Below are 10,779 nucleotides of genomic sequence, written 5' to 3'. Positions count from 1 at the left end.
CATCCTATTGTACTTCCAAACCATCACTGTCATAGAGCAAGTTATATGTTGTGAATAATCAAATTCTTGACTCATGATCATTTAAGAGTTCAGATTCTTTCCCAGAATCTCCTTACCCGCTATCCCCTCACAAATTATATATTTCTTTAAATTCAATGGTCAGTATGGTTCAAAAGATAAATTCACAAAGTGCTGAAAATTGGAGATAACCTAATTCATTTAGTTAAACTACAAAAATGCTACTTTGGGTATTATTTAATTTCTTAAAGAGTTTTTATATAACCAATAGAATTAAATAGAAAAATAAACCTTTGATTTTTATGTTTTATGCCTAACACAATATCTGGCAAATTCCAATCACTTAATAAATGCTTGTTGGATAAGTTTTCTCCAGAAAGAGATAGAAAAAGGCAAGAAAAATCATTGGCATACAAGAATACTTGAAGGATATATCTTCAGTGCATTCAACTATTTATGGACTACTTAGGATCCGCACATTCTTAGTTTAACATGTCTGATGCCTGAATATATTTTTTGCCATGCTGTTAGTGCTTTAAAGTCTTAATTAATTTTTAATTATTATTAAAAATGAGACATTCATTGAAAGTCATCCAGTTTCCATTTTGTATGAAAGCCACTAATGCTCTCAATATTACATAGTCAAATTGGCTAGACATCAAAGGCTCCAAGGTCATCCATTGTATCCTGAGTCATAGCCAGCTGACTTGACATCTGTCTTGCCATTGGACTTTTATAATTCTGGAAGAGTGAGGCTGATGAGTGTATGCAACTCTGCATCACAAATCCAAATCAAGACATAATCCATAAATTCATTGGTCTGCTTCAAAAACCAAAGATGAACAACAACTTACTCAAAACAAATCATTAATCAGTGCTCTTTCTTCTGGATTACGGTAAATAGTATGATTTTTTTTTAATGTTGTAGGAAACTTATTCTTCTTAAATCTAATAAGTACTTGGAATCAAGGCCAAAGGCAAATAATTCTGGGATATAAATTAATTGTTTTTAAAATTACTCAAATATTTACTCCATCCTTTAATCTTATATTGAATTTTTCATTATCATTACATTACATATGGAAATTTGTGCAATAATGAAATAGACAAGAACATTTTAAGCCAATTCTATAATTTAATGTTCAGATATGGAAAACATAATTTCTCTGATAGATTGTTCCACTTGATTTTTGTTCTTATTAAAGTGGGAATAGATTCAAAAGATAACTGAATTATCTAGGTATTTTCAATAAAAATTCAGTTCAATTGAGTTACAGTTGAGTTGGCAGAAATATTTTTAATTCTTATTTAGGAGCATTAAAAACAAGAAACAAACAAAATATCACAAAGGAAATTAAATACCATTTCCATGGACTATGCATTCTAATAGAATTCAGTGTGTGCCAAACTGACACATTGTTTGTTACTCATCTTTGCAGCAATCCATAAATGAATGATTAAAATACAGCTCTAGTCTAACCAGTTATCTCACAAGGAATAACATATTTTTCATATAAAATAATAATAAAAATTCAATAAACTCATCCTTAGGCTTCATTGTGGTATGGTAGTAACTCTGTGCCAGGCAGGCTTGAACTCTTGAGTAGATCTTGACTGAAAAGCTTCTATTTTCTGGCAGTGTATTAAATCTACTTTTCTAGTATAAAGTATAAAGTATAAATTATAAAGAAAAGTATACTTAGCTAAGTATAAAGAACAAACCCAGGAACAGGAAAGAATGAGAAATCTATTGGAAAACAGAGATGAGACTGAGGTAAGACAAAAACTAATAGACAATTTGGAAGGTTCATACTTTTATATGAAGGTTTAAAACTGTAAACTACTTGCTACAAAGTGACCAAAAGAAAACAGTTGATTTATTTGTCCAGTGGAGAATTATGGGAGCTAAGAATATTAGCAATTTATAATAGAATATAATTTATAAAATTGAATAAAAGAAGTCCATGGAAAAATCATTAAAAGCATAACTTCACATTAAATTAAAAAGCTTTTATACAGACAAAATCACTGTAACCAATATCAAAAGAAATGTAGTAAATTGGGAAATAATTCTTGCAACTAGTATTTCTGACAAAGGACTCATTTCTAAAATATACAAAGAACTGAGTTAAATTTTCGGAAAAACAAGCCATTCCCCAATTGACAAATGGTCAAAGGATATGCAAAGGCAATTCACAGCTGAGGAAAAGAAAGCAATTCATAGTCATATGAAAAATTGCTCCAAAACATTACTTATTAGAGAAATGCAAATTAAAGCATCTCTGAGATAGCGCCTCACACCTCTCAGACTGGCCAATATGACCTGAAAGGACAATGATCAATGTTGGAAGGGATGTGGGAAATTTGGGACACTAATACATTGTTGGTGGAGCTATGAACTCATCCAACCTTTCTAGAGAGAAATTTGGGATTATGCCCAAAGGGCAACAAAAATGTGTACACCCTTTGACCCAGCAATACCACTACTGGTTCTATATCCTGAAGAGATGATGAAAAAGGGTAAAAACATCACTTGTACAAAAATATTTATAGCAGCCCTGTTTGTGCTGGCACAAAATTGGAAATTAAGTGAATGCCCTTCAATTGGGGAATGGCTTAATAAACTGTGGTATATGTATGTCATCGAACACTATTGTTCTATTAGAAACCAGGAGAGATGGGAATTCAGGGAAGCCTGGAGAGATTTGCATGAACTGATGCTGAGCGAGATGAGCAAGATCAGAAAAACATTGTACACCCTAACAGCAACATGGGGGCGATGATCAAACCTGATGGACTTGCTCATCCCTTCAGTGCAACAATCAGGGACATTTTTGGACTATCTGCAATGAAGAATACCATCTGTATCCAGAAAAAGAATTATGGACTTTGAACAAAGACCAAAGTCTATAACTGTCAAATTAAGAAAAAGAGCATTATATTATAATGTAATTTTACTATCTCATACTCTATATTTCTTCCTTAAAGATATGATGATTTCTCTGTCATCACATTCAACTGAGATCAATGTATAACATGGAACAAATATAAACAGTAACAGAATGCCTTCTGTTGGGGGAGGGGGAGGGAAGCAAGAATGGGGGAAAATTATAAAACTCAAAATAAATAAAATCTTTCTTAAAAAAGCGTAACTTCATAAAAAAAGAAAGAAGCAATGGAGGATTAAAATTTATCTAAATAAGATTTACTGAGAAATAAGGTGATCATCACAAAATTTTTTAAGAAAGAAAATAGGAGAGCAAAACAAAAACCCAAGAAAAATAGAATGCTTGACAAAAGGCTAAAATCGTTTGCACTATCAAGGATACTATAGACACCATGCTTGAAGTCTATCATCATTGCCCCAGATATCCTTATAAAAGGGGAAGAAATTGCAATAATGAGGGGAAAAAAATAGGGGCTAATCAATTGAATTAGACTAAATAAAGAATATTGAATATTCATACTGAAGGTAATATAGATGTGAAGTCACTGCTAATGAATTCACAAGTCATAAAGGAGGGGAAGACACTAAAATCAAAGGGGGAATAATCTGTAGTTTATTAATATCTCAAAAGGTGGAGAAGGAAATAAAGACTGCTGAACAATGACTTTTCCTATACATTAAATATTTTATGAGAATAATCTGCACACAAATTAAAGACCTTCTTGCAAAGTACTGACTTTGTTGCTAATTTCCAATGAGTCAAGACTCTGACCCTTAATGTAGGTGTAAAGAGGAAATAGATTTATTAAAAAAGTCAACACAAAAGAGAGAAATTGAGAGAGAGTGAAGTTCCTTAAAAGTCACATGGTTTTGGCTGCCGCAGTTCAACCAGGTAGGCCAGCAGCTAATTTAATTCATGCATTAGGAGGTTAGAGACCATAGGATTAAGAGAGAGTTAACACAAGAATATTGCTACTGTTAAAGAGTAGCATCTGTACAGGAATGAGATTAAAAAGAAATTACCTACAAGTGCTGAGGTCTTCCAGATACTCTTATTTCTGAGTGATATCAAGCTGGCCTTGTGAAGCACTAAATTCTTTTGTTCCTTTTGAGGTTTTTTAGGTTTTTGCAAGGCAAATGGAGTTAAGTGGCTTTGCCCAAGGCCACACAGCTAGGTAATTATTAAGTGTCTGAGACCGGATTTGAACCCAGGTACTCCTGACTCCAGGGCAGATGCTCTATCCACTGCACCACCTAGCCGCCTCCATACTACTCCTTCTAACAAGTCAGATTCCCTGACCTTGGCTACTCCTCTCTCTAAGCATTGTTAGAGAACTCCTGAGGGGTCAGGGATGCTTTTGATATGACTAATTCAAGGATTCACAGTATTTTCTGGCACCACTGGCTTGAATTTATACCAGTGAGCTCCCCCTTTTCCCTAGATTATATTTTAATCAACTAGTCTTAGAGAACAAAGGTCTCAGGAGGGAGGGAGGAGCCATCCAAGGACAGGGAATCTGTCTGCCTACCTGCCTGCCCACCCTTACTCTCAAGGCCCATCCACTGTGGGTCCAGTAGACCTAGAATACCTGTAGCACTTATAGAGAACAGTCAGATTATCTGTGAAGTCTGCACTAGCAATTTAAGAGATGAGGAAGGTCAGAGAAATCATTGTTCAATTAGTTACATTATTATATATTGTCTCCTTACAATTTACAAAGGGTTTTCCTTAAAATGATCCTGTGACACAAATAATATCAGTATTATTATCCCTCCTTTATTGAGGAGGAAACAGACTGATAAAATCATGACGCCTAGGATCACAAAACTAATTAAGAGGTAGATTACACAGAATTTCCAGGTGTTATAGTGAGGCCAGTTGGGGAATTTCGAAACTCCATGGCCTATTTGTATCAGCTTCTTTTGTTTTGTTGATCTCTTTACAATTATACAGCTCCACAAATGAGAAAGGCGAATATCCTTCCAGAATCAATATATGGCAGTTCAACTTCAAATTCAACCTTACAGAAATTCTTTTCTCCCATGTGGGCATTTGGCTGCTCTAAAAGTTCTCCTAAGAATAGTGAATCTGGGTTCATCTTTCTTGATTGCTAATGTAAAGACTGCAGATAGCTAATCTGGGAATATTCCTAGGACAGTAAGGGGAAGTTTGAAATCTCCCAGACCTTTCAGGTCCTCCTTGGCCAAAGGAATGTGTTGGGGTTGGGGGTTGAGAATTCAAGGATAATAGAGGATACGATCTGATCAAGGTCAAAGTCAAGACTTCTCTTTCTTACTCAAGTTATTCCTCCTGAGTAATATGATAAGAATAAAGACCTTAAAATAAGTTCTCAAATGCTTTTAAATTGTAATGTCATTGCACAAATCACTATGCTAGGTTATATATTGGGAGATGTAACAGGTTTATTTTCGTCTTAGCTTTTCTATCCCCATTGAAAGTTCAGAACATATATACCACAATTTACATAAAAACCTTAACAAAAAGCAAATAAGATTTGGAGTTAACTTCATAAATTTTCAGTCTTTTGATCCCTAGAAATGTTTTTCTATCACTGTGGGTTTAAAAATGCCCAATTTCTCCAACCTTATATTTTGACTTCCAAATACAAAACTTTGTTGTTGTTGTTGTTGTTCAGTCATTTCAGTCATGTCTGACTCTTTGTGCCTCCATCTGGGGTTTTCTTGGCAGATATTGGAGTCATTTTCTTCTCCAGCTCATTTCATAGAAGAAGAAATGAAGGCAAACAAAGTTAAATGATTTGTCCAGGGCCACAAAGCTAGTCAATATCTGAGGCCAGATTTGAAATAAAAAAGGTGACTTCAGACCCTGAACTCTATCCTCTGTACCATCTAGATACCCCCCCCCCCCAGTATAAGGTACCTTTTCTTTAATTGGTATATATCTTTTCACATTTCTAGGTAAGGTTAATTATGCAGCCTCATGAGCTGTAATGAAACTTTGGACAAGATGCTCAGTTTCTTATTCAATAAAATGAATAAATTCTGTAGAATGCTAGTTTATACCTAACATCTTCACAACTCAAAACTTCAATGATTACCTAGAATGTAGGCTTATACAAAGCCAACTTTTTTCACTGTTTTAATTCATTTTAATTCATTTAATTCATAATATATGCTCCATTAAACTACTTAAAGGTTTTGGTTCAATGCAGTTACACAGCTTTTAAGAACCTGATGAAAGCAACATGCAATTTATAGAAATATAATAATCTTTCAGTTAAATGTAGAAGAAGCAAGCATGCCTCAAACTGTAGGACTGTAATCGATTCTAATAATGATAGAAATCATTATTTTGTTGATGGTACTCTAAAATAATAACTTAACGCCCCCCAAAAGAAAAATAGTATTTACTACTGAATTTTTCAACATATCAGCAAACATATAGGCAAATAGAAACACTAACAGTAATATTTCTATATATTTTTTCACCAGAATTAAATCTATATATCATTGAAGAGACATTGCCTTTTTTTTCCCCAATTCAACAAACATTTATTAAGGACTAGTTTGATGCTGGAGATGTACATAAAAAAAGTGACAGTCCCTAGCTTTATATAGCTTATAGTCTTACAAGGACACATGGAAAACATTGACAAATAAGTAAATACAAAATTTATGCAAGCAAGTACAATATAATTTTAGTTAAGAATGGGAAAGGTTCGGGAAGCCAAATTTGCATAGGCTAATCATTTTTGTCTCTCTAGAGTTATGTTATCATAGTATTTTCATATGTGGATTATATTATGAATCATCTCAAGAAACTTCCAGCATTAAAATTTTAAGATTTGTCATTTTATAAATTAATGGGGAAAAGTTTATGAGAATGTTAGTCTAAAGTCAGTGAGTATTACAGATAAGATAGAGGAATAGGTATGAGCCTTGACTGGGCAAGTGAGTTGAATTATTGTCACATCTGTCACATAGTGAAATATAGTGTCTGAAGTCCATTTGGACAATAAGTAAGTACTTATTCCTAGATAACTCTCAATTAGGGGCAGATTGTCAGAGAGCAATCATTCATCAGAATTTTCTTAGAAAGAGAAAATAAGGGTCTGAGAGGACCTGAGAATAAAGCAGTAGGGAAAGTATAAATTAGATCTCTTTCTCTCACATGATAAAATGATATCTCTCCTCAATCATGGTCGAGGAAAATCCCCAATTTTAAGTTTGACTCACTGATCTGAAGGTACTTCAGATGGATTTTTTGATAAAGATAGTGACTAGCTATGGCATAAAGATAGCAGCAATTGTTCTTAGGTACAGTCATAAGTGCAAAGAAACTTTCCAGCTGGGGTGATATTTTACAGACATCAACACAAGAGCAAGTTTGGCCTGGCACCTTCACCTCCCAATAGTATCTCTTTGAAATGAAAGACTGAGTACCAAGAATGAGGATCATATCCCTAAATCCCCCACTATTGTTGAACTCTTTCTCTTCTATCCCTCCATACCTCACACTCTTCATATCTCCAGATATGATGAGATTTGGGTTGGCTGTGTTACAATCCAGAGTAATGTCCACTTTGAAACTGGAAAGTGATTCTATAATTCCAGGAATGGGACAAAAATCTTATCTATGTGGAAAATTTCTATTTTCTTATGAAGCACAAATTTATTCCTTTTTAATATTCCTGTGATATTCTGGAGCAAATCTACATTGGGTTTCTCACACTCTTCCTGTAATTCTGTGATTCTCTTCTTTAAATCCTGATTCTGGTTTGATAGATCTCTAATTCTCTTCTTCAGACCATCCAAATTGGTCCCCCCACACACACACCATGTTTGTAAGATTCACAGGCATTCATTCTTTGCCTCATTCAGAAAATATTGTGCTTTCAGGAATTCAGACAAAATATTTTTCATTTGCGTCTCTATCTCCTCTTCCACCACTTTAAGTAAAACCCTCTCATTAGCTATCTTTTGTACAACTTTTTCAGTTTTCCTCCACAAATCATTCACAGTTTCTTGGAGTTTTTCCCTGAAGTCCTCAGCAATCTCATCAATACAATAGATTATGTGAGCATCATGATCCTTAGACTGAGAACAGGATACACAGATTGGGGTGTGGTCAACTGCACAAATCAGTTTCTTGACTTTATGATGTATCTCACACTTAGCATGTCCTTCAGGGTTCTGCAAACAGCAGGAACTTAGTTTTTTGACACTGGCTACCAGTTTCCCAAGACTCCCATTGACTTGAAAATCCCTCAGGTGGGAGACTCTCCTGCATTCTGGACAGGAGAAAAGATCAGAGGCTTACTGGAAACATCTGAGGAGGCAACTTTGACAAAAACTATGGCCACATTGAATTGACAAGGGATTTGTAAAATACTCCCTGCAGATAGGGCAGATGAGTTCCTCCTGAAGATCTTGAATCAAGTCCAGGTAAGAGCTCATGTTTTCATGTTTTTTCTGGGATCTTTTCTTCAGCTTCACAGCTCCTAGTCTTTAGCTCTGCTTCTAATATGGGGAATGTCTGTGTCTGCTTTATCTCTAGTATTATATAGGAGCCTAGCACTCAGAAGTCTGTCCTTCCTTCAAGGTGTGAATTCTTTTGATCTTCTCTAGGCTCAAACTTGTTCACACCTTAGAAAATTCCTAGTGGTGGAGGTAAAAATTATGGTGTTTACAACTCATGGACCAAGGAGTCAGCTGACTTAGCCCTTTTGCTTCCATTGTTTCCACATAGTTTAATATCTTCATCTCGGTTTTAAGAGCTTTTTTAAAAAATCATATAATCAATGCTCCATAAACAGAATTATCAATGACTAAAATAATCACATTTGCTTAGAGAGATATGAGAATGTGGGATTAGGCAGAGCAGAGATTTTCTCTGGAAGTTCTTTGTAAACATTTAATAGAAGTTTTTTTTTTGGAAAGAAGAGCATTTATTAATAACTTTTATTTTTGAATCTCCTTAATTTCTGAGTATAGTCCTTACCTTTTAATAGCCAACAAGTGATCTTGGATGGAAAACAATAAAAAAGAGAGAAAGAGAAAAAAAAGAACTTTATTCAATGTACACACTGAATACATTCGGCATGTGCTTTCCTCTCTAAAAAAGGAAGAGAGATACATATCCTCATCTCTTCTTTGGGGCTTAGAGTTGCTCAATATAATTCTACTGCTTAAACTTTTCTTATGGGTCTTTCTATTTATGTTGGCATTTATTCTCTTTCCTGGTTCTGCACATTTCATTTGATATTAGTTCATATAAATTTTCCTTTGCTTCTGGAGAATGACTTGTATTCATATAAATTTGACTCAGTTCTCTGTATGTTTTAGAAATGAGTCCTTTGTTAGAAACACTAGTTGAGAGAATTGTTTACCAGTTTTTGGCATTCTTTCTGATCTTGGTTGCATTGGTTTTATTTGTGAAAACCCTTTTTAATTTAGTATAGTCAGAATCATCTATTATGTTATTTATAATGTTCTCTATCTCTTGTTGGTCATAAACTTTGCCCCTCTTCATAGATCTGACTGATATAATATTTCTTTTCCTCTTAATTGGTCTCTTAATCTACTTTTATGTCTAGGTCCTATACTCATTTTTGCTTTTTTTAATTTAGATATCAGCAACATGTTGGTGTCATGTAAGTAATTTGACCGAACTATTTTTAAAAAATAGTTTACATAAAATTGGAAGTGATTCTTCCTTAAATATTTGGTAGAATTCACTTGTAAATCCATCTGGTTCAGAAGAGTTTTTATTAGGGAATTTATCGATGGTTTCTTCAATTTCCTTTTTATGAAATGGAATTATTTAAATTTTTTATTTCCTCTTCTGTTCATTTGTCTAGCTTATATTTTTGCAAATATTCATCCATTTAATTTAGATTGTCAAATTTTTGGCAAACAGTTGGGCAAAATAGATTCAAATTATTAATTTAATTTCTTCCTCATTGGTGGGTGAGTTCACACTTTTCATTTTTGATACCTGCAGTTTGATTTTCTTTGATTCATCAGAATGCCCAAAGGTTTATCTATTTTATTGTTTTTTCCAAAATATAGGTTCTTTGTTAAATTGTTTTTTTCTTGCTTTTTAAAATTTAATTAACTTAATTAAATTAATTTCTTGCACTCTCAGTTCTTTGATATCCTCTCTATTTTATTCTTATAAACATTTAGAGATATAAAATTTCCCCTAAAAAACTTCTTTGGCTACATCCCCCAAGTTTTGGTATAATGTTTCATCAATTTTCATTATCTTGGATGAAATTGCTAATTATTTCTATGATTTGTTGTATCAACACACTCATTTTTAAAAATTAGGTTTTAGTTTCCATGTCAGGTTTAATTTATCTTTCCATGATCCTTTGTCACATGCAATTTTTATTGCATCATGAACTGAAAAGGTTACATTTAATATTTGTGCCTTTATGTATTTGATTGTGAAGTTTTTAATGCCCTAGTTCATGGTTAATTTTTCTGTAGGTACAGAGAGAAAGGGATATCCCTTTCTATCCTCTTTCAGTTTCCTCTAGAGATCTATTATAACTATGTTTTCTTCAGTTCTATTCACCTTCTTAACTTCCTTCTTGTTTATTTTTCATTAGATCTAATTCAGATAGAGGGAAGTTGAGGACCCCCCAATATTATATTATTTTCTGACAACATCTCCTAATCAATTTAGCTTCTCCTCTAAGAATGTGGTTGCTTTACTACTTAGTACATATTGATATATGCATTGGCTATATGGTACCTTTTATGAAGATGCAATTTCCTACTTTATCCCTTTTCACTAGATCTATTTTTTGCTTTTGCCTTGTCTA

At 33.6% G+C, this 10,779-nt stretch overlaps 1 pseudogene; it reads right to left on the bottom strand.

Annotated features, from left to right (window-relative positions):
* Nucleotides 1-6,995: 6,995 nt before the first annotated feature.
* Nucleotides 6,996-8,404, bottom strand: LOC141523624 (E3 ubiquitin-protein ligase TRIM11-like; annotated as a pseudogene).
* Nucleotides 8,405-10,779: the final 2,375 nt, after the last annotated feature.

The sequence above is a fragment of the Macrotis lagotis genome, chromosome 1 (assembly GCF_037893015.1).
Source record: "Macrotis lagotis isolate mMagLag1 chromosome 1, bilby.v1.9.chrom.fasta, whole genome shotgun sequence".
Taxonomy (NCBI): domain Eukaryota; kingdom Metazoa; phylum Chordata; class Mammalia; order Peramelemorphia; family Peramelidae; genus Macrotis; species Macrotis lagotis.
This window is presented reverse-complemented; position numbering and strand designations above follow the sequence as displayed.